The sequence below is a fragment of the Bactrocera oleae genome, chromosome 3, assembly GCF_042242935.1.
Source record: "Bactrocera oleae isolate idBacOlea1 chromosome 3, idBacOlea1, whole genome shotgun sequence".
NCBI lineage: Eukaryota > Metazoa > Arthropoda > Insecta > Diptera > Tephritidae > Bactrocera > Bactrocera oleae.
Window position 1 is genome coordinate 26239010 of NC_091537.1, and position 23821 is coordinate 26262830.

The 23821-nt window shown below is 34.4% G+C and overlaps 1 protein-coding gene across 2 annotated transcripts in view; it reads left to right on the top strand.

Moving 5' to 3' along the window:
- rdo (reduced ocelli) overlaps window positions 1-23821 on the top strand; it is a 166376-nt gene that overhangs the window by 55228 nt on the left and 87327 nt on the right. For both annotated transcript variants that reach the window (XM_036374553.2, XM_070106312.1), the window contains exon 3: window positions 12126-12152. The gene's annotated coding sequence lies outside the window, so the exon portion shown is untranslated. The remainder of the gene's footprint in view (window positions 1-12125; window positions 12153-23821) is intronic.

The window sequence follows — 23821 nt, forward strand, 5'->3', positions numbered from 1 at the left end:
AACTGCTCTATCTACCGTAGTTTCCTGATACAGCGCCGCGGGATTTCCTTATGTTTATAAATTTCCAAAGGTCACTTGACGGGTGGTCGATTAGGAGGTTATCGCCGACAAGGAAGCTTACTAAGCATACCTTCTGAATAGAGTCTCCAGTCTCTCTTGAATCTAGAAAATGTTGATATCTGGTGTGTTTTACATGCCGATAGAATTATATGTCCATACTTTTTTTTACTGAGAGTTAAGTCAAGAATGACGTAAGTGGTAACGCTTCAGTCAAATTAAAATAAGGATTTGCCAATTGCCTACCTAGTTCATGCGTTTTGAATCCGTTAGCATACATTTTGCGAAAAAACTCGAAGAAGCGAGAGTAGAATCATATACACACTATTTTGTAATCAGGACACAAGAAAAGATATATCATGATCATGATAATATAATAATATGTCCCAAGATAACCACTTGGGGCGAGTAAAAGTTTCGAACTAGCATGTATTTAAAAAACATCATTTTATCATAATTTTTGGTTGTATTTTATACTCAGTCTTTGCCATCTAAGGTATTATTAATGTACTTATGAGATTTGCAATTAGCTTATTGACTAATGAAAACTTTTATCTCAGCTCTCAACAAAAAAAGGCTACCATCTGTCTTCTCGTTTTCCTTTTTCTCTAAAAATGTAATATTAACCAAAAACTTTAGGCTAGAATGTCAAGAAAAAACGCGTTGTTCTGCTTCCTTCTTTTTCAATTCTTCTGATTTTGAACTAAGTATAAATTTTGACCAATAACATTGGTCGTTTTAGTGTTAAGTCAATAAGTGGCGGTGCAAATCACCCAGTTCAATTATCAGCCAATTAAGCTGAACTGTATATTTAGAAGTGTCAAGCCACTGACAACGACGAGTTTACCCAGAACAGCAATTCCTGTCGAGCATCCGGTAATGTATATCAAGGAAATAGCAACAAAAACGAAAGGCAAATGATTACAAACAACCGAATGAGTTACTCAAACAATATTATTAGACAGATATGTTACATACAAACGCATAGAACTGTGGCTATGAAAACAAGCGGCACCTTGCGGCATTTCCGGGAATGACTCGACGCTATTCATTGTATATCCACCCTGCAACAGAGTTGTTGTTATTTTCGCAAAAGTTACGTAGTAGAGTGTTAACGTCAAGTTAACTTTGGACCGGCTTGTGGCTAGAATTCACTTGCAACAAATTAGAGCAGACTGAGAAGGGCGACACACGAAGAGGAAGAATGAAACACGAGAACAGCGGATGGGAGGTGAGCTCAGGTCGACTGTTGGTATTGCACTCAAAGTTTTGCGCAGACACAAAGAGGGAGAAACTAGTGGAAATTAAATAAAAAAGTTAAGAAAGCGAGGGATGAAGGGAGAAAGGGAGAAAGAGAACGAAAATAAAGGGTTCCAAAAGACAATCGTTCATATGGTCAGTCGGTTTGAGTATTACACAACCTTTCCTCTACTCACTCCTGCGGCGTGAGAGCTTCTACCGGGTCACAACGCAAAGCTGCCGAGACGCGAGTGTGAAATAGGGAGTGTATACGAAATAAAAATGGAAATCTGATAAAAGCGCGTTCGTAAAAGAATCAGCACTCCATACATTTGAAGCAGTGCGGCACTGTGATGAATTGCGGTTTCACTTTCAACAGCAACTTTAGCGGCGCTTGATTTCAACCGAATAAGAGTTGGCGCAAAAAAAAAATATTTCTTTTAACATGCAGTATTTCCGCCTCTCATGCTGGCAAATAACAAACAAATACCGGTGCCGGTGAAAACTTTTGCCGGCACCCTCTCCGCCACAGAGTCACTTCCGCTTTGACAATGTGCCGCATAAATGCATTGACGTAGCGCTGGCTAGCATTCCACTGGTTAGTTATGGACTTATGATCATTGGCAACTAAATGTTTTTCGCAACATAAAAGTTTATGCAAAAGTTGCGGTAACGGACGAGTGCATACATCAGCAGGCCATTTGCTATTAGTCGAGCCACTTTGCCGCCACTAAAGACCACTGAAGATGTGTCCAACTGATATGTGCGCACTTTGCGTACGCACCAGCCAAAACTGCGCCTGGCACACCGGTACATGTGTGCAAATCATTTCCGACCGACGACCATTGTACGCGTTCATTGACCATAAAAGTTTTCCGTAAATATATTTTGATTTTTTTGTTTTTGAGAAATGTGAGGGGTGTGGCAGCTGATTTGTTTTGCGTGTGCAGAGGCAGTAAATAAAATGAAAAGCGGCCCTAATGTGTAGTGATGACCTCCGGGAGGCGTCTGTATTTGCCAACGTTGACTACGTCCCAACCGCCACTGCCTTCGCGACTTCCCAGCTAAAGTTAGACAGCGTGAAATTGACTTATTTACTCATACACACGTGCGCATGAGGCCACTCGCGCATGGTAGTTAATTAGCGAAAATTATGAGATGAACAGCTTTTTTGGCAAATTAAGAAAAAAACACCCTTAAAATTATGGCATACGAGAGAAGTACAGCAGCGGAAAGTTACGCATTCTTTGCTTAGCCGCGGCCTCGCTAACGGTACTCGGAAAGTTCACAGTGACAAAAATTCCAAACCGCCACTGCTGTTGATGTCACTCAGAAATTAAAAAGAAAGTTGCTTTCAAAATTCTAAGACAGCGAAAAGTTTTGCTTTCAGTGCTTTACAGTAAAAGCGTAGTCGGCTAGCTCGAATTGGGCGGCTGTGCGTAAGTTTGCATTAATTTGCTAAAGTTTTGCATGTGCATTTTAATTTTGTGGTTTCTTTAAGAGATGCGAAGGAGCTACAGTGTGCGTCCAACGAGGTCTCTGCTTAAATGCAAAATAAAGTGAATATGGGTGTATAAACAGGAGCTCGATATAGAATTAAACTTTCCTTTTGACGCAAGAAGTGTTCTGATTCTTGTTGCAAGTAAATTTAGTAATAAAGTAAAGACAGTGAAAATTGTATGCAAAATCTTTTTAAACTAGAAATAAGTACTTAACAGAATTTTCAAAAAGGCTATGCATTGTGCATCTCATAATGAATTATTTTTTCTCAAAACTATTTTTTTACGACAAGACCGGCTAAACTAACATAATAATTAATATAATCATTTATTAATTCACTTGAAATTTGGACAGTAACTCTAGCGGCCGCCGGCCGAAACAGTGGCAAAGCCTGCGTCAACCACTCTTAAAGCCTTCATTTGTGTTTTAAAACTCAAAAAAAAAAGAAATAAAATATTTACACATAATAAAATCCACTGCACTTATTTTTTAAATTTTTTATGTTTTCCCTAAAGAATTTTTCGAATAAAACGATTTTTCGTAAGTGGCTAGGTTATGCAATAAATACCGTTTTTTCTATTTTTTTTTTACCAGTAATTATTATATCCTGAACAGGGTATATTCAGTTTGCCACGATGTTTGTAACATCTAAAAGATAACGTCAGAGACCTAATAAAGTATGTAACTATATAAATGATCAGCGTGACAAGATGAGTCGCTTAAGCCATTTCCGTCTGTTTATACGCGCACTAGTCTCTTTGTTTTAGAGATATCGATCTGATATTTTGTGCACGTCGTTTTCTCACCAACAAGCTATTCATTTGTCGGAACCACCGATATCGAACCACTATACCATAGCATATAGGTGCCATGCAAACTGAACGATCGGAATCAAAATAAAAATCAAGTTCTTGCAAGGAATTTTTGCATTTGTGAAGGGTATTATAGCTTCGGTACAATAGAAGTTAATATTTTTTATTGTTTTTGATTTTTACTTATTAAAAAAATATTCTACAAATCATTTTCGAGTCAGCGCAAACAGCAGCGCAGTACTAATATACCCTTCTGTGAACTAATTGCTTAGAAGGATTCTGCCAAAGTCTTTGTCTTCCACTGCCTTAGTCTCACAAAAGAATGGAGAAAGTACCCGTTCCTACGCGGTGTTTTCACTTGTTGAAACACCAGAAACAATCGGAGTGTTTCAAAGCTATACATATGTTCCTCATTTAAATTGAGCTCTTACGTACGGACCCTCCCGAGCTAGCTGTTTATAAGTTCATTACTTGTTCCGAAATCGCGTACTTTTTTCATCTAAAATATGGCTCTTGCCGAAGTTAAGCGCTCGTTACTTGTTCGGAAACTTAATAATACTCTCTTAGCTAATAAACAAATAACCTTTCTAAATTTATCTGTAATAACTTTTTATACTCTCGCAACTTGTTGCTACAAAGTAGAATAATTTTGTTCACCTAACGCTTATTTGTATCAACTACAAATATACGAGTTAGATATAGGGTTTTATATATTATATATAAATGATCAGGATGAAGAGACGAGTTAATATTCGGGTTACTGTCTGTCCGTCCGTCCGTCTGTGCAAACATAAGTAAAAATTGTGATATCTTTATGAAACTTGGTAGACATGTTTTTTGGTATCTTAGGACCAAAGATGGGCGTAATCGGGCAACTGCCATGCCATAAAACGCCATTAATCAAAAACAAATAAATTGCTATACATAAGCTCCAAAATACGATACAAGACTGTGATTTGGTATACACTTTCACATTAGGGAGGGGCATCAGAAGTTAAAATTTTTTGTAAAAAGTGGGCATGGTCCCGCCACCTAATAGGTTTAATGTGCATATCTCCTAAACCGCTTAAGCTATAATACCTAAATTCACTGGGAACAAATACTTTTAGCACCTCTATTGGCAGTGTGAAAAATCGCGTGACAACCCCGCCCACTCCCGATGTAACGGTATTGTTAAAAACTAATAATAGCGCGATAAATCAAGCACTAAACACGCCAGAGACATTAAATTTTATCTCTGGGATGGAATAAGATGACTTTATAGAAACCGACTTCAAAATTAAACAGTGGACGTGGCACCAACCACTTTTAGGTAAAAATCCATATCTTGGGATCTACATAACCGATTTCAACAAAATTCGGTACATAACATTCCTCTCATATTTCTATGTTATAGTACAAAAATGGGCGAAATCTGATTACAACCACGCCTATTTCCCATATAGCACCATTTTAAATTCCATCTGATTTTTTCACTTTCCAGTATGCAAATCAAGCAACAATGATTATATCGATGGAAAACTTTGCGTCAATAATGCGTTTAAAGTATGCCACCTTGTGACGAAAAATTGTCTAAATCGAATTTAAACTGTTCAAGCCCCTAGGTACTGAATATGTGGACCCCAGTGCCTATAGTTGACTTTTTACCGAAAATATCGGTCAACAACATAGAACAAGGCGTCAAGATCCACAAAGAAATCTAAAACGAGTATACCATTTGACTTTCAGTTACATCCGAACTTAGCCCTTCCTTACTTGTTATCTTTCTAAAAGCCATATTTGTTTAAAACATAGTTTTAATATTGAAAACGGGTTTCACTCTAAAATAAATTCATTCATTAGGAATTTGCTAAACTAAAGAGCTGTTTGCGTACAACAATGTGTCCACAACGAATATATCTACAAAGTTTTGGTGGGAATTTGCTCACAGTTCCGTAGCAAAGGAGGCCAATTATAAAGAACCGAACCGAAACCGAATAAATAGTTGACGATTTCCAAAGCAAGTCGAGTGAAGGTTGGAGGTGGTATGTTATTACTAGCGGTGGAGACTGCAAATAAATACGAATAATTTGATGGCGTTATCATAAAAACTTTCGTATTGCTTTCATGCATAATAAAATACTTATAGTACAATAACAACAATAACATTAAATATTTTTGAATTAGAAAGTGAGCAAGTAAAAAGTAATGAAAGTAATTCTTCAATATGCATTTAGTTATTTATTATGGAAATGTTTTGTGAAAAGATAATGGAACGTCAAATGAAACTTTGCCAAAGGTATTACCGCTAGTTTGTGTTAACTATCTTCCAAAAAGAACAACAGAACACTTGCTTGAAATAAAAGTACATGAACCAGCTTTACTGCACACTAAAATTGTTACCGAAAATGATGAAAGTGGTGCTTCATGAGAAGCTTAGATCTTTTATTAACGAGTAGAGAGTAAGAATTATCGTTAAAATAAAAATAAAATTTTATTTGACTAATACTCATAATACTCAAGCTCAGCGTGGTTGTTAAAAAAAAGTAATTGACTTCAATTGCAATATTAGCCGTTATCTATTCACTACAAAGGACAATATAATGCTCATATCATTTGATTTCTTACTTCGGAACAACGTTTGCAAATCGTGCAAAGTTATTAACAAAATAAAGATGCACTCTTTCCAATATTCGGTAGACCCGAATGAGTCCATTCATCACCGCGCGCAACATTTGGAGTTGTGCCCATCCACTTTATAAAAGATTTTGTGGAAGGGTCTTGGTCAATGTGTTCGATACGGAAAACCACCGATCCCGATTTTCTCAAAAAAATTTTGTTCAGCGATGAAGCTCACCTTTGGTTGGATGGGTACGCTAATAAACAAAATTGTCGTGATTGGAGGGATGATAATCCATGAGTCATTGTTAAGACGCCATTACATCCTTAAAAAGTTACTTTTTGGTTTTCTTTATTAGCAGAGGGAATCATTGGTCTATATTTTTTCAAAAATTAATCCGATCATAATGTTACAGTTAATTGGGAACGCTATAGCGCCATGATTAATGACTATTTCGTGTCTGAATTGGAGGCTGTTGATGTGAACAAGCTTTGGTTCCTACAAGATGACGCTAAATGCCATACAGCCAATGAGCAACCAATTTATTGAAGGAAACTTTTGGTGAGCGCATTATCTCGCGTCGTGGGCTTGAGGCATGTTCTCCATGATCGTGCGATTTCCCAAAGCTTGAATTTTTTTTGTGGTGTTATGTGAAGTGGCTTGTTTACACAGTTAAGTCTAAGACGATTGACGTTTTGGAAGATAATATTCGGCGCGTTTTTGATGGCACGATACCAATTGCTGCAAAAGGTGGTCGAAAATTGGGCCTCTAGGCTCGAATTTATTCGGCGGTCACTTGACCAAAGTAATTTAATAACATAATGGCAAACCCTTATCTTTAGAAAAAAAGTTGAATTCTTGCACATAACTATAAATTATATGCGGTTTACTTTTCTTGAAAACTACATGCCTAAAAAAACACGCTTTACTTAATGCAATACATGTGTATAGAAGATGTAAAGCATGGGCGATGCTTTTACAGTGCTACCCGTTTATTTGAGCAGTTAGTATAAAGTGTTCGATTCGCTACTGTTTAACGCTTGTAGAATCAAACATTGCTCGCTTACTTAAATTTTTAAAACGACCATGAAATATTGATGAAATCACGGAAATTTGGATGAGGGTTGAAAATTCTTTTATAGCTCCTTGGAGGAAAAAAGTTCTAAGAAATCATTAAAAATATTGAATACAAATATAACATAAAGTAAAAGATAGAAAAACGGAAAAGAAAAATTTAAACAAGTCTCATATTAATACATCTGTGAAAGCAGCGTTAAAAGAGTTCGAGGCGTGTTTGGAAATGAATTGCTTTGAAGCAAAATATTAAATGAGGCAAAGCCAAAAGAAGTTCTGCCACAAGGGATGCATTAAATATTTATGACTACCATAAACTCCGATGACGTCGTATGTCAAACGAAACTGTTGATATGTGTGGAAAGTATATAAATAATAATATATGTAAATATGTGTGTATTTCAGTGCTTATATGATGATAATAACCAACCGCAGCGTCGACTGCTTTTGGCATTTTCGGCGAAAGGGTCAAGACAAATCGACAGCGAGGCATGCAATCAGTAATATCCAACGCACAAACTTACATAACAAGCATGCCATTGTATGAGTGCGGCGCATATATGAATGTGTAAATCATACACATGAATGTGGCGGCAAACTTGTGCAAACCACAGCAATAACATCAACACAAGCATCAGCAACATCAACATCAACAGCAACAGCTACAGCAACATCAACAACAACATCAATGGCTCAGGAACAGCAGTTTTGCGAATAACCGCAATAACTTTGTGTAAACAGCTGTTGCCCGAGTTCAATTATGCTTGAATGTTTACTCATTTTTTACTTCAATGGTGGTATGCAACACACATATCGGTTTCGCGCACTTGCATATGTGTATATTTCTAACATGTTCAATATATTTTTTTGTAAAATTTAAATTTCAAACATGCAGTTAGAAGATATAGTTAGCTTAAGCTAGAAGTTTGGCATGTTGCCGCTGAAGCCGAACATTTGGAATAAATGAAAATAAGTTAGTAATTTCTTAATTAGGCCTTCATATCGCCAGACTTGGGAGTGTGCGGAATTGAACAGACCACTGGTATAAATATAACAGACTGTAATATTAAAATAGACATAAAAAGCTCGTATAAAGAGAGCTGAACTCAAAATTAGCGAGCAAAGAAGGGGGAATTTATAAGTTTTCACTTCTAATTATTATGCTTAATTGGCACATTTGCTTATAAAGCATGACTGGTCGGTACTAAAGCTATTACTGGCCGTAATCCTTTCCTCGAGAATCGGTTGTTTAATCCCATGATTTCAAAATTCAAATAATATACTACGTAACATATACACAAGTGTCAAGTGACAAGTTTACTTTTGCCACGATGTTTGTAACATCCAGAAACGATGGAAAGTCTATAAGATATATAAATATATATAAATGATAAGCTCGACGAGCTGAGTCGATTTAGCTATGTCCGTCTGCCTGTACGTCAGTACATACGCCAACTAATCCCTCAGTTTATTGATCTGAAATTTTGCACACGTCCTGCTCACTTGTCGGAACCGCCGATATTGGACCACTATAGCAAATAGTTGCCATATAAGCCGATCAATCAAAATCAAATTCTTAAATTGAAAACTTTTTTATTTATTTTTTATTTCTTCACGAAATTTGGCATCGATTATTGTCAAAGACAATGCTACACAATTGCTGCCAAAACGTTGGCCGATTAAGTTTTCAGATTTAGTTATAAATATAGTTGCTATAAGAAATGTACCTGCGAAGGGTATTATAGCTTCAGTGCAGTCGAAGTTAAAAGTGTTTTTTAATTATTTTTTTTCCAATTGCTACAACAACAAACACATGTTAATCTTTAGTCAGCAAACTCATTTATCACAGTACTGTCCACTTTTTTCTCTTCTGGCACATAAATAATTTTTCAACCCGCTTGTACACAAAGAAACAGTTATTAGTAAATCGTCAACACTTTTCTTGAAAATGACAAGTGCAGTTTGCGTGCGTACACATACATCTTCAGGCAAGAATACTGGACACTGCTACGCAATTATCACGCAGAATGACAAGAGGACGATAGTGCTGAGTGTAAGTGCCGTTTCAGACAGGGACTCAAAAGAGTCTCAAACCAGTTTATTGTGGGCGAGGGGACGACGAGGAAAGACGAAGGGACCGTGCCACTCGTGTTCGGGTGGCACGCTTTGTGTTCTTTTTCGTAACAGCTCGCTGCTACCCTTTTCAGCATTCCTTTTCACTTTCAAATCCTTTGAATGGTTGCAAGAGCGCTCGGTTTCAAATGAATTCGATCACAAATTTGAGTTCTGTTATCTATTTTTGTATGTAATATGCAAATACGTATGCATAGAATAATAGAAATATTATGACAAATTGTAAATAAGGAGAAAATTAAGATATAGATTATGGAGTAAAGAAATTATGAATTTTTAATACGGAGTAAAGAAATTATGAGTTTTTAATACTTAAAGATTAGGAAATTCCTATTATAAATTTGGCCTTGAAAATATTAGTAGCGGATATTCAATACATTCTTGTGGATTAGGGAATTCCCGTCTTTAGTATTTTTTTGAAACTATTTAGCGGGTAGGTACTTGTATTATGCATATTGTTCTACCATATTCATGGTAATTCATTGCAAGCAAAATGTGTGACCATCATCTCAACATACAAATGAAATACGCAGCATGCAGTGTTGCGCGGTGTTGCGCAGTCGAACCGCACAAATATTTACGAACATTTTGTGAAAAGGAATGCAGAAAAACTAGACTCGAGTTGCTGGACTCTTTTTGACCGTGTGAATGCCCAGAGCGACACCAAAAGAAAATTTGAAAAAGATCAGACTCTTTTGCATCCCTGTCTATAACGGCACTAATGTAACAGACCGACCGGGGCGTGATCATCAAAACCATCAAAAAGTGTCTATCAGTTAGAGTAGGACAAAATGGTTGGTGGGGGAGGCATTAAAAGGTAGTGACTAAAGAGCAGTCTTGTAACTGTCACTCATTTATGAGTGACGTAAACATTCTTTGCATGACAGCAGAATTCATAGTTTGACAAACCAGTGTGGCCACCACTGGAGCTGTTCGTGAGTGTTGCTTCCTTTGTAAATTTATTTTATCCTTGCGCTTATCATGCCGAAACACACCTGTTTGCCACAATCAGTCAGTCAAACACTTACATATGAATGTATATGGAATTCAATTGGAATATGAAATTAGTATTTTATTTTTGAATTGCTCTTTTCATGCTCTTCATTTTTATTGTATACAAACATTTCAGCAAGTTGCAAGTATGTGTTGATGTACGACTGCACGTAGCTACGTTCTAAATATTAAAGTACCTTCTATTTTGATCCCATTGCGATTTCAAGAACTGGTAGATACCGTTTTGCTTATGTGAAAAATATAATATATGAAGCTCCTTTTCCACAAAACTTGGTTTAACTTTTCCCTTTTTTCTTTTGGTTCTCACTTTTCAGCTACTAAAACGAACGTACATACATTTTTTTACCGTTAGCATCAGGTTAGGTTTTGTGGCTGGGAATTGCTTAAATGTATTCATTTTCAAATTCTTTGGATTCGATCCTAGCGTCACGAATGTAGGATTGTCAATTAAAAAAGAATAAAGTAGCGATATGATTAAAAAGAAGAAAATAAGTTAACTTCGGTTGCAGCGAAGCACAAGTGCATCTTTTTTAGCATACAATCTACAAAAATCTCAATATCGGCGGTTCCGACCTATGAGCTGCTTCTTGGTGAGAAAAGATTTAACTCTTATACATAAGGACTCTAAGGACATGTTTAATTAACAATGGAAAAATACTAATACAGTTCCAATAAATTTCGTAATATTGGCTACTCAAACCACTCTTTAATAACCGCATATATATATATATATATATATAATATAAAGTAGGGCGACGTTAGAATTAATTGCATATGTTTTGTAGTAAGACCTAACCTAAATTCAAATATTTCACAGTCATTAGAAAATTAGTTCGACAATTCCCTAAAATTTGTAAGTAAACAGAATATAGAGTAAATTCGTGTCTTTATAAATATTTCTATGTTAAATTCTGTAAAAGCCATATAAGCACCGGAAATGACAGTGGACGTACCATAGAAGACTTTGGTATAGGTGAAACAATTAAAAAATACACAAATTTACTTTGGATGAAGTTAAATTAAATTGGTGGAGATATTTGCTTTGCAGTAACTTTTCTAAGAGCTCAAGAGAATGTTTGCAGAAGATCAGTTGAGGCAAATATAAAATATTTTAGTACAAAAATGTTATGGGACAGATGGAAGATTGCAATTGATGTATCACTCTTGATGGAATCTATATTATTTTTTTTTTCTACGATACGAACTTTTCTGCTTGTATGGTATGCAATACTCATATAACCGCATAAGTAGACATCACTGGAATAAACGTATAACATTTTCTGTATTAGGCACCTTTTGTTTTGGGAACGTTATGTTTCTATATTGTTTCTCATGTCTTCTTAAGTGTTTGTTTCTCTAGATATTTAGTTACTTCTTTCATTCCTGAGGCTCTGTCATATATTATAAGAAGTTCGTAATCGGTTAATTTGAGAATTTGACGTTAAATTTGGTTTTATGCTTATCATATATTGCCTTAGTGGCTTATATAATAGTAAATCAGTGAACTAACCAGTAACTATGTATAAGATAAAAATATGATTATGTATTAAAAAAGACAGCAAGGCACTGAAAGTTAAATAGCTCTTAAACCAGCTCTCTTATTCTTTTAAACTGGGCTTAGAATTGATAATTAAAAAGAGCTTAACCCTAAACGAATTCTTTTAAAATTATCTAATGAGAATATTCCTCTTTTGCAGATCAACAAAGTTCGCATTGGAAATAAGGTAAGTTTGATGTTATAATTGTGCAGTATCGATTTCATTAATGCCAATTTCAAAATCAACTTCGCAAAAAGTAACTGTAAACTACAGCAACCGCAATTAATAGGATCTTAGTTGTAATCATCCTTTACTGCACGACTGTTGGGAAAAACTTGCTCCACAGCTGCTGCTTTCTTGTGTCTAAGAGTTGTGTGCAAAGACTAGCTGAAAATAGCAAACAGGAATGGGAGAATATGATGCAAACTTTTAATTGCTCGAAATTGATTCAACTATCATTGAATACTTGGAAATCTGTGAGCATTTGCGACAGAAACTATATAATATTTGTGTTTCGCAAAGAGCTATATTCGCACAGCGGCTAGTCCAAACTTTGGGCGTGCATATAGAAATGCTTAAAAAACTGCAATAAAGTTGAGCTTTGTGCTGAAGCGAAGAAAAGGAAAAATTTTCAATTGGACTAGAAAAATGTGCAATACATTAAATATCGCGCCAAAAACATACAGCGTTTCGCCGCGCTCGAGCCGCCACGCCGCAATTTCTCAGCAAAATTTGTTAAATTGATTTTACGAGCATAGGTTGCAAATCACTTACTAATCACTAATCAAAAGCATTGCCATCAAGCTACTTACTGGTGGCTGCGCATGATTGGGCACTTTATCCGAAAAGCGTGAAGCATACTTTTCGGCGCATAAACAGCATTTGTACTTGATTAAGTTGAGAGTCGCCCAGGAAAGTAAGCCAAGTTGGTTGTAATAAAGTGTGCCTTTACTTTCTTCGCTGATTTTTGGAGGTCCTTATTATCCCATGCAGCTTCAAACGCTGTGAACAATCTGTAACTTTGTAAATTGAAAATTTTATAGTCTGTACATGTTTAGGCACCTGTGAGAGACATACTTTCTTTATTTTCCTTTTTCCAATTCATCCTTTCGGCTGAGAACCAGTTAAGGTGAGAGACATACTTTCTTTATTTTCCTTTTTCCAATTCATCCTTTAGGCTGAAAGCCAGTTGACGTTAATCAAGACGATGTAAATATTCTTAACGAAAATATAGTGAAGAACATTCTGAAACCTCGCATTATGAAAAATTCATTTCCTTTTCTATTCGAATTTGCGGTACTTAGTAGACGAATAATTTAATTTTTACTCATATTAAAATGTTCACAAAGCTTGGTTAAGATAACTTGAGAACTAACAAGTCTAGTCTTTGTAGTAGTAGGATACTGCAGAAAATACCGCTAATTTCTCCACTGGAATCGGTATTTTGTAGGGGCTTTCTTTATTTTATAGGGCCCTGGAAAAGACTTCGTAAGCAAAGAAGCGTTAAAAGTGTTCAATGAGTATCTCTCGTCAGCATTTGAGAACAGAATTTCAGCGAAGAGATTATCCAGTCCGTTACAGGGCAAAACACAGAAAGTTGTTGAGAATTGCTCTCAAAACAAGGATTGTTGTTCTACCACAATACGTAATATTCCAAAGGAATCAGTTCTCCAACCGAAGGAACAAATAAACAAATATTTTCAAGTAGAGTCACATGCCATATCTAGACCTAACGGATAGAATGTAATATGAGTTCGGTGTTAATTATCTCCAAGATATTATCGTTTTGTCAGATATCTTCTTGTTTGTCATTGACTACATTCACGACATTCTCATGTAGCATCGTATATTTGTTCCAAATTATTTTGTATAGAAACATCTATGTGGTGAAGCTCTATCTTACAAACATACAAATAGATATTCCTAAGAATATTAGTTTGTGTTTTTTTAGTCAACTAGTTAATTGAATAAATTAGTGATAATCCCTCATTACATCCATTTTCAGCTTGGTTTTTCAACTACAAATATTGATACTACAAACCCAGCACTAAAAGCTTCTTCTGGCGAGATTTATTCTAATCAAAATAAATTTAAGCTAATCTGAATAATTTATAAGCCCAAAATTTTATAACCTCAAAATGGAGGTTTATCTGTTTGTAAGTTATTAAAAGGAGAAGTTAAATAATTTCTCCTCACTTATAAAAGTAGCCCCAACCTTTCTCATATAATATTAAGCCTTTCACACGATTTATAGCCTATTTTTGGGCAACAAAGTTAATTGGATTTTTTAACTGTTACAGCTATATAGCTTATGGCAGTGCTGCAGAACGATGCCAAGAGCGTTTAATATTTTACGATAAAACCACACTAATGCACTCCTCATCGAAATATAAATAAGCAACCATGTTCATAATATGCTCACAAACACACACAAGCAGAAGCGACAAATGCATTGCATACCTACAGGCGCTCGACCAGTGACTACTCACAGTTATGGCGCTGCGAAAGTTTACGATTTTTTAATTGCATTTGCACAAATTCATGGAATTTTGTATTTTACGGCGCCCAAAAGTGTGCAACAACCAAACTGGTGTGGCATGCAACGGTAGCAAGCATTTAATTGCCCGACAAAACTCCCTAAGCCCTGCTTTTGGTCGGTGAAAGTGAACGAAATTAGCAACAACAAATACATACACAAGCCCACACACACACAAGCCCCTACTCTAACACATTTGTGTCACACCAAATTCGCTGAATATTGCAACTTTTCTGTAATTACGCTCTTATTGTTGTCGTGCTTGCGTAAATTTGTTCAGCGACTTTGCGCAAATTTGGTGAATGTGCGACAACAAAACGACAATGCGCTCAGGTGCCGTAATAAAGCATCGACGCTAACGGTTGAGTGCGAATCGTAAACAAAGCGTTTTGCAAAGGACGCCCAGACTGTACAGCAACTACAAGTGTTGCGAATTTGGCGCGTTTTGTTTCCGACGAAACGGGGAATTAGACAAAGGAAAGCATGCAAAAAGTGTAGTGAAATTTATATCCACCGGAATTTAGTGCACACTTTTTGAAGGATACATTGTGCAAGGTTTTACAGCTGCCGTAATTCGACCGATTTGTTAGTTTTGATGCGACACTTTGTTTAAATGTTTCATATTTTAGTAGATGTGTGCTTTTTATTTTGCTATAATGCTTGCCGCAGTTGTATAGAGTCACTTTTATAGCAAAGTAAAACACATAAAATTATAAAAATTTATAGTGAATTGCCATGAATCCATTATTCTTTAGACTCTTTTGTGTATGTGAAACCAATAGTCCATAACATCGGTGTTAGAAAGCAAAAAGTAAGTAAGTGAGCAACACATTTTTTATTAGTACTGGGGAGAGAACTACAGTGTGGCATAAATGTACCACATTTATGAGGTCTTTACAAGACTGCATTCTCGTAACTTTTGTTTTGTGGTGTTTACTAGAAGACTTAAAGAGAAAATATAACAGTTTTTCATTTTCATTCATTGTCAAATGCAACTGTCGGCGTCACTTTCCAAGCCAAAGATAAACCGCGGAATATACGCCTTGAATTTATATGAAAGAGGTTCAAGACAGGTCCAAGCAGCTGATGGAAAGATTTATTAGATAATTTTCTATTTTATTATTCTCTTATATCAAGGACTGCTGGTTTGATATTTCGTAAACTAACTTCTGCCATTCACTATTCTTTTGCAAGGTTAACTATGATCACTTCACACCGAAATATATTCCAGAAATAGATACAGCTTACTTGGTTAAAGTCATATTAACTCAAAATGCATTTGACAAAATCATTTCTTAGTGCCTGGTGGTGTAAATAAGCAAAAAAAGCCAATTTGGGAAACGGAGAATATGCTAAAAATATATGATGCATCTTTGCGCGACCGCAAGCGACAATTTCAGTAGGCTTTTGTGTCCAAACCATTATTGCACTATATTTTATCGAACAAAATGAAACAGTTGATGGAATAATAATATTTGAGCCATCGTAAATGCTCTCAAATGAGTAAGAATGTCCTCAAGGTTACTGATTCCAATGAGAAAACATTCTAAATCACCCTGCGAATTAAACGAATTAGATCATTTAGTTTAGGATCAAAAAACAATACCTGGATTTTAAAAAGAGGCGGCTAGGACCGGCCTTCTATTTTTTCGTATTTGATTTCTCGACTTCTTTTTGTTTTATTAATTATAGTTAAGGTTAAGTGTATGCAAGTAATTCTCAGGCCATTGATGAACTAGTACTATACCGCTCGAATTAGTCGGAAAGTATTAAAAACACACTCGTTGTGCTTTTTATTGTTTCAAATAACAGGGCAAACAAATTGTAGACGGCCAGCTAAAATAGAACAAGAAAAAACGTTAACATCGGTTCCGGCCTGCACAATTTGATAATAACCTATGCAAAATTTCGTGAAAATATATTTTCAAATAAAAACAACTCGAAACATTTTATTGGAACGTCTATTAGAAAAGTGCTTTCCAATGTCAATAATAATTAGTTGTTTCAGCCATGCGTGGCTGTGAATAGAGTATACAATAATGCAGTTAAAATATTATTTACGAATAAAGATGAAAACGTTATTGTCGGAATCAGAATCGAAGGAATTGTATTTGAGGTTTAATTTTGAAAATAATCGATGCAAATATTTGTCAAGTTAAAAAACAATGAATTTTCCAAATTTAAACCTAAAATTGATTTATTTTTTTTTTTATTTTTAAACCCATTTTTTTGTTCAGAAATATATTTTTTATAAATTGTTTTGATTTTTAACATAATTAAAATGTAAACTATCCTATCTTTTAAGTTGAATGAAACTGGACACAATGTGCTAAATTTTACTAAAATCGGTTCAACAGTTTAGAAGTTTACCTCGGACCAACAACCTGCTACGTAATATATATATATTTATAAATACGAGATCATACGACATAAAATAAAAGCTACTGGAATATTTTACTAGATAGTAACATAAATGTTCAAACAGACAATATACATATATTTACATATATTAATAAAAACCATAGTCAGTATTTAAAGCTGTAGGTAAACAGTGAAATATAAAAAGAATTCACAAAAAGTATAAGTGATTGAAATAGAAAAATACGCAAATTGACACGGGTAGGCTATTAGCAGCAAAAACTTATCAATTTCGAAATGTACATAGACAAGTATGTATATGGTGGACATGCATACCATATATGATACATCATACGAAATATATATAAATTTTTAATAAAAGTTTCGTGAAAGTGAAATATCTATGTACATAGAACAAATTTAAGTGGAAAGATGGACATGTGATAACTATTATATATTCACTATCTATTTCGATACTATTCAGCCATTCATAGACAAATGTATGTTTGTATACAAATAACATAAAATATTAAAGGTAGCGCATGCAACAAGTGTTCCATATTAAATTTTGATTTGTTAATGAGGGTTGTAACAAAGATTTTGAAGAGCAGAAATTTTAACGGTTTGAGAACAATGTAGGTTAATGCATTCTAGCATAGATTAATTTTTAAAATTGTTTGGAACTTTCTTATGCGATATACTGGTTTATGAATATCTGAATACTCAGAAGCATAAACATACATACATATATATTCGTAAATATGAATATAAGTATGTATGTAAATGTAAATTTATTTTATTTTAATACAAATAAAATATAAAATTTTCATGGCGATTTAACCAAAAAGGTTATAAGCATATGAATATTTACTATTGGGATACTGACTGGTTACTAAAAAAAGTATTTTTCGCATTTGAAACTGCTTTCACAGAAAATTTTATTTCAATATGTAAGTATTTAATTGTCTTCAAAATTTAATGTTGCACGTAAAAATTTGAGAAACGTATAAAATATGTTTATATAGTTAGTATATGCAATTAAGTTTTTCAAACGTAACTAAATAAATAATAAAAATTGCCTGAAAAGCACGTCCATGAAGAGACCAGCTACTCTAGCACCTTAAGATCTTTTAAACCATACTATCAATTGAGTTAACAGCTTGTTATTATTGAATTTAATTTTGAGTGCTTCTCATACGGGCAACCGACTCTACGCGGGAAATCTAAAACGTTTTGTGGCAACAATAATGAATTGAAATATGGCAATTTGTCACACGGCTCTGCAACGGAAAGAAGTGGCAAATGTGTACCCACGTAGATTTGTATGTTTGTATGCACTTTGTGGTGGAAATGTTTGGCAATTTGTGGTTGCCGTGCGACGGGATCTTTGCAGCAATCAGTGCTTTAAAATATATAGAAGATGAATTGGGGTCAGTCGCTCTAGAGTGTGGAAGGTGGAGAACGAGTATACATATAATAATAAGAGTGAGCAGGTTAGAGATTTGTAGCAAACCGAAAGCTTGACACACGAATTGGGTAAAATGGAGTTTAAGGTGGTGGGAAAATGTTTACGGTAATGGCGAGTAGGAAAGTGTGCTTCTTCCTTATCCGTATACTAGGAAGGGAAAGACTTTCGCGCATGAAATAGATGTACTTAACGAAATATGGAATGGAAGCTTCGGAACTCAATTGATATTCTAATATTTAAAGATTTCAAACTGATAAAATACGCAAACTTCTCGCAAATAATTCAAGCCGGCTGCTTCACTTCATACTTAGTATACTGATATCTTTACATCACACATTTTAATACTTTCACTTTTGTGCAAAGAAAACAGATGTTAGATAGCAGAATATATGGAATTATGCACATTATTTATGCCATGACAAATTGACCGGAGGTTAACTGTAAAAGGAGAAAAAAAGTGGCATCAGCAAAACCCCTGTTTAGCAAAAAGGTATTGAAGAAAGCAAGCCACTGATGGGAGGACAAGTTACAAATAATGTGTTTGCTAATATCGCTCGAAGCAAAAGATGAAACAGAATTCACAAGAAAGGCATTCATTCATACATAAGTATGCCAGCATACAGGCCTTGCGGCGAGGTAACAGCCACTGTACGAGTATACAAAGTGAAGACGGTTTGTACCTCAGCGTACAGTAGCAAGCAAAATATTTGAGAAAAGTACGTTAGCAAGCGAAGATTTATATAGAAAACCATAAATTCTGACATATATACACAACAGTATTTATTATTGAAGAAGCAACATTATGACAGAATAGAAATTCTAGAAAAAGGCACCAGAAGAGAGAGTGGGAGAAAAATGCCCTGAGAAAATGTTACGAATTTATTAAACTTTTCAGCTACTCCTTTTTACGACTTTCTTTACACACTACCCATAGTTACATAAACGGCAAACTACTTTCATATATATGTGTATGTGTGTGTCGATTAATGCACAACACTTTCACCAATGCTCAGTACTTACCACTGAGGCGTAAAGCGCTCAAGGCAAGGCAGGACAAAGTAAAGGAAACTTGTCAAACGTTATATACTGCAACGCAAACATTTATATATACACATATATACTCGTGTAATAGCTACACGACAGGGCAACCCAGCATACAACAGGGTTGTATTATAAATACCTGAATACTAAATAAAATGCAAAGAGGTCCAACCTTAGTCAAAACAAATTGGTTAAAAAATTTCAAAAAGCAATGTTGTGAAAAATATTTGTTCCGAAAGGCGTAGAGTTCAGAACATATATTAATATCAATCTAATATACTTTCATTTTTGTTTCAAAAGTAAGTAGTAATCGCTAAAAAGTTGATCTTTTCAAAAATCCATTTTTCAAACAGGCGAAATTAAAGCAGAGTAGATACTTTCTCCGACTTTTTCTAAGAGATCTCTTACTCTTTTACTTCAATAAGGGTTTGAAAGGAAACACGATCTGTTAGTCTCTGTAAATAATCCATAAATTCTCAACACAATTTTCTGTTTACAAGAAGTCTAATTACTGAAAACAAGTTTCACAGATGTAAATCAACTTAAGAAGCGGAGCAATTTGACTTTATTATTATTCACTAAGCCGGTACTCGTACATTGTGAGTTCCTTATTAGCCTTGCATGAATTAGCCAGCTTAAGATTTTCAAAACATCGATTATTATTTTTGCTCTCTCTATTTTTTACTCTACTTCTACAACACGCCGCAGTCTCGATGCGATCGGATCGGTTAAACGTAAAACGTTGTGTGATTTTTTTAAAATTATTTTCTCTTGAAACTTTCTTTGGAAGTTCACCATTGTGCGAACAATTTTTTTTAGAACATATCTACTTTAGTAACAATTTATTATTGTAAATTAAGATCTGGTTTTGGCGGTTTGTTTCACAGGTGCGCGTAGATGTCCACTTGAAAAGGTGATTCCGAAGATTGGCCCATTGCGTTTACTAAATTTATCATGATTCTGATCCGACGGTAACGCTTTTGAAGTATATTCTTTAATCAGTTTGTTGATCACATGGTTAGCCCCTACACTAATGTCTATATTCATTCATAGCTCATATGTACATATGTCTGCGGAAAAAAGGTCAAACTGGCTTGGGAACATGAAGGACAACAAGAATAGGAAACCCACGACCTAGCTCAATCAGCTGCGGTTAAGGACGCCGGCATATATATATACAATTTGAAATATGCTTTATATTCCGAAAGCAAAGGGAGCAACAAATGTGCAGCACGACCCGAAATATGGCTGCTGTATATGTGCTTGTATGTGTGTGCATTCGAAACATAATGTTGCTCATCTTATATTAATTTTTTAAACATCCCCAGGGCACGGATGACTTTACTGTGATTTCATCCATTCGCACATTGTCCGACCTTTCAGCGCCATATACCTACACCTAGAGAATTGTAGATATTATTTCTATGTACAACACATGACCAGCTTATGACCGCCTGCTGGTTTTGCTGATTTTCAATTTGACCTGAGTATTTGGGCAATTTCAGTTTAGAAAGTGATTTGTCTTTTTGCCCGTTCGTAGTGGGTTTGATGACCATTGTGGCTTTTTCATGTTTATTTATTTCGGTATGTTACTCGTGACTATTCAAATGGTCAACTTGAGTGTTCAGTGGTTCAATTGGGAGGGTCGAAAGATATGACACTATGAAAATCGGATAAATGCATTTTTTATTTTTGTTTTTGTCAGCAAATATACACAATATGAACAAGATCTTAATTTAGTATATTCTTTGAATAAAGATAACTTCTATATTGAGATTTTTTTAGCGGTTTTTCCGAAGTGTAATTAACTTCAAATCTTATGGCTGCGTGGGTGGTGGCTGCTTCTGTTTATAACAACATTGGTTAGCGAATACCCCTGGGCATTTTTTCCTAAGAACTTTGCAATCTGCAATATAAAGTCCAAAAAAAAAAATCAAATAAAATCAATACTTCAGTCATAAATTTGTAAATGGAGCTTGTAACAAATCAAAGCATATTTTGAAAATTGTCACAAATTTATTGAGTAAATTGAGTACGATCAAACGATGGATCAATTAACACCTTAGTTACTTCAACAGTAGCACTACAGTATACATTTACAGCGTTGTTGTTTTTAATTAACTTTGTAAGCAACTAATGTTACCTGTTATTTTATTTTTGTTATTTATGCTTTTTTTTACAAAAAAGATTTCAGTGTCTATATATACTATATACATATATACAATGTATTTAACAATTTCAAATCACTTTCACATACATATACTTGTATGTTAGTATGTATCGTAATTGTTATTTTACAATATATAATTTAATTTTTGCTCGAGTATAATGAATTTTAATCTAGCAAATTTACTTGTCAACTCAGAAATCATTTGAACTTGACTGCATCGTACATTGCACAGGATGGTCCAAAAGAACGTTAAGAAAAGTGAAACGTTTTGGTAATCCGCTGCAAAGATATTATTGCCTAGATCAAAAGGTTTTGCGAATTTTCTAGCAATTGTATCTGAAAATACTATAAATATATAGTCTTCCAGTGCTCTAGAATGAACGAAATTTTAACATCAAATTTTTCAATGGTTTCTGTTTTTACTTCGAGGAAATATGTTCACTATAATTCTTTCAATGTCAAAATCAACAACATTAGATTTCAAAGCATTTTAAACGGTTCTCTTCAAATCTATAACAATTTAGTGGAAAATTTTTCATAACAATGGAAATTGAAACTGCTACCTTATATAATTTTCTGTGAAGGAGTGTAAATAAAAATCATTGAAAAGTCACTATTTTCAATAAAGTATCATTAAGGCCATCACCTCTCATGCTTCAATCATTTTCAATATACATATATTAATTTTAAATTTGAGAGACATTTCGACCTTAGTGCTATCCATCGCATTATTTATAATAAAAATTTTCAATTTGATGTGATTAATATGCGATGCGAACTCCGGGCCCTGCAAGAATTTTCCCCGATGTCTGCACTCATTGGAATATAACTCAAATCATCACATCATCAAATTATTTTTATCGAGTACTTTCTATCAAAACTATATAATTCCTTGTAGTCTTTATTATAAAGCACAAAAAGTATAAATACAGGTACATTTACGTAAATATATACTTTTTTGAACTTGCTCGGCAGGAGATTAAAACAATATTTTAGAAGAAACCAAATTGATTTGCTCAGCAGCTCAGTTTTCTTGAAAACACACGGAGAGAACAAGGAAAGTTCAATATTTGGCCAGATGGACAAATCGAGTTGATCATCCAAGTAACTATACATTATGATTTCAGAATGATCCCAATAATCATTGTTACAGAGTTTACATAATAATAATTTATACTAATATGCTATTCACTCTATAGAAAGATAATCGATCTATGTGTTTTTTCGCAACTTATAATATAATAAAAATATATTTATATATATAAATTATTTAAAGTACAACAATTGGACCACCCTTTTATACATATGGACGCATATAACATACATAACTCTTACAGTTTTTCAATAAAATCTCAGCAAGCAATATTTATATACATATGTGTATATAATGTATATAACATTTTCCGGCTTTTAACACTTCAGTGGCTGTCAAAGCATTCACTTTGAACGTAATGAATGGATGCATATCCCAACTAAAACACATACACTTTAATATACATATATCGAAACAGCAAGTAAAGGACATTCATTTAAGTATATATTATATATGTATACATATATAATATGTATGTGTGTATGGTATACTCTTGAATAGGTATGAAATTTAAAACGCTCATAACTGAGTAATATCTAATAATATTTATACACATGCATATGTAATTGTTTGAATATATTTGTGCGAACGGGTTTGCTGCTGGAAATTCACTGATCCGCAAAAAGGTCAAATGAGCATAAAATCACAAACCGATTGTGAGGCGTGCGTCAAACGAGTCAATGTGTGTCTGTAGCCAAAAGAAATGTAAAATTAGAAGTGCAGTCGCAGGATAACTTTATAATTTATGCTCAGTCAGGCTGAGTGAAATTTATTAGAAATTTTCCCGCTGAATGTGAGCTATTCAATATTTTATTTTGCATTTCTTTCTCAAGCTCATCGGCTATTAGATTATTTGTTGACTTCGCCTTTAAGAGTTGCTAAATGATGCTTCAATGAAAATATCATATACTAAAAGTACACTGAAAAGCGACTCTGGAGGCGATGCTTGAGGCTGCTTTCCTATCAGAGAGACCGAGTTTCCTGCATCTTCTTAAGTATTTTTAATTTCTATAGAATATAGTTGCTTTATAACTTATAAATTGTTCAATTCCATTCTTGATTGACTTTTTTTTTTTGGTGACCTTTATTGTGAAACAAATTCCGTAGTTGAGATAATATTGTCCTAATTTATGCTACACTTTTTGTTATGGAAATTTTTTTTTCATTTTTTATTTATACCTTCAAAGAA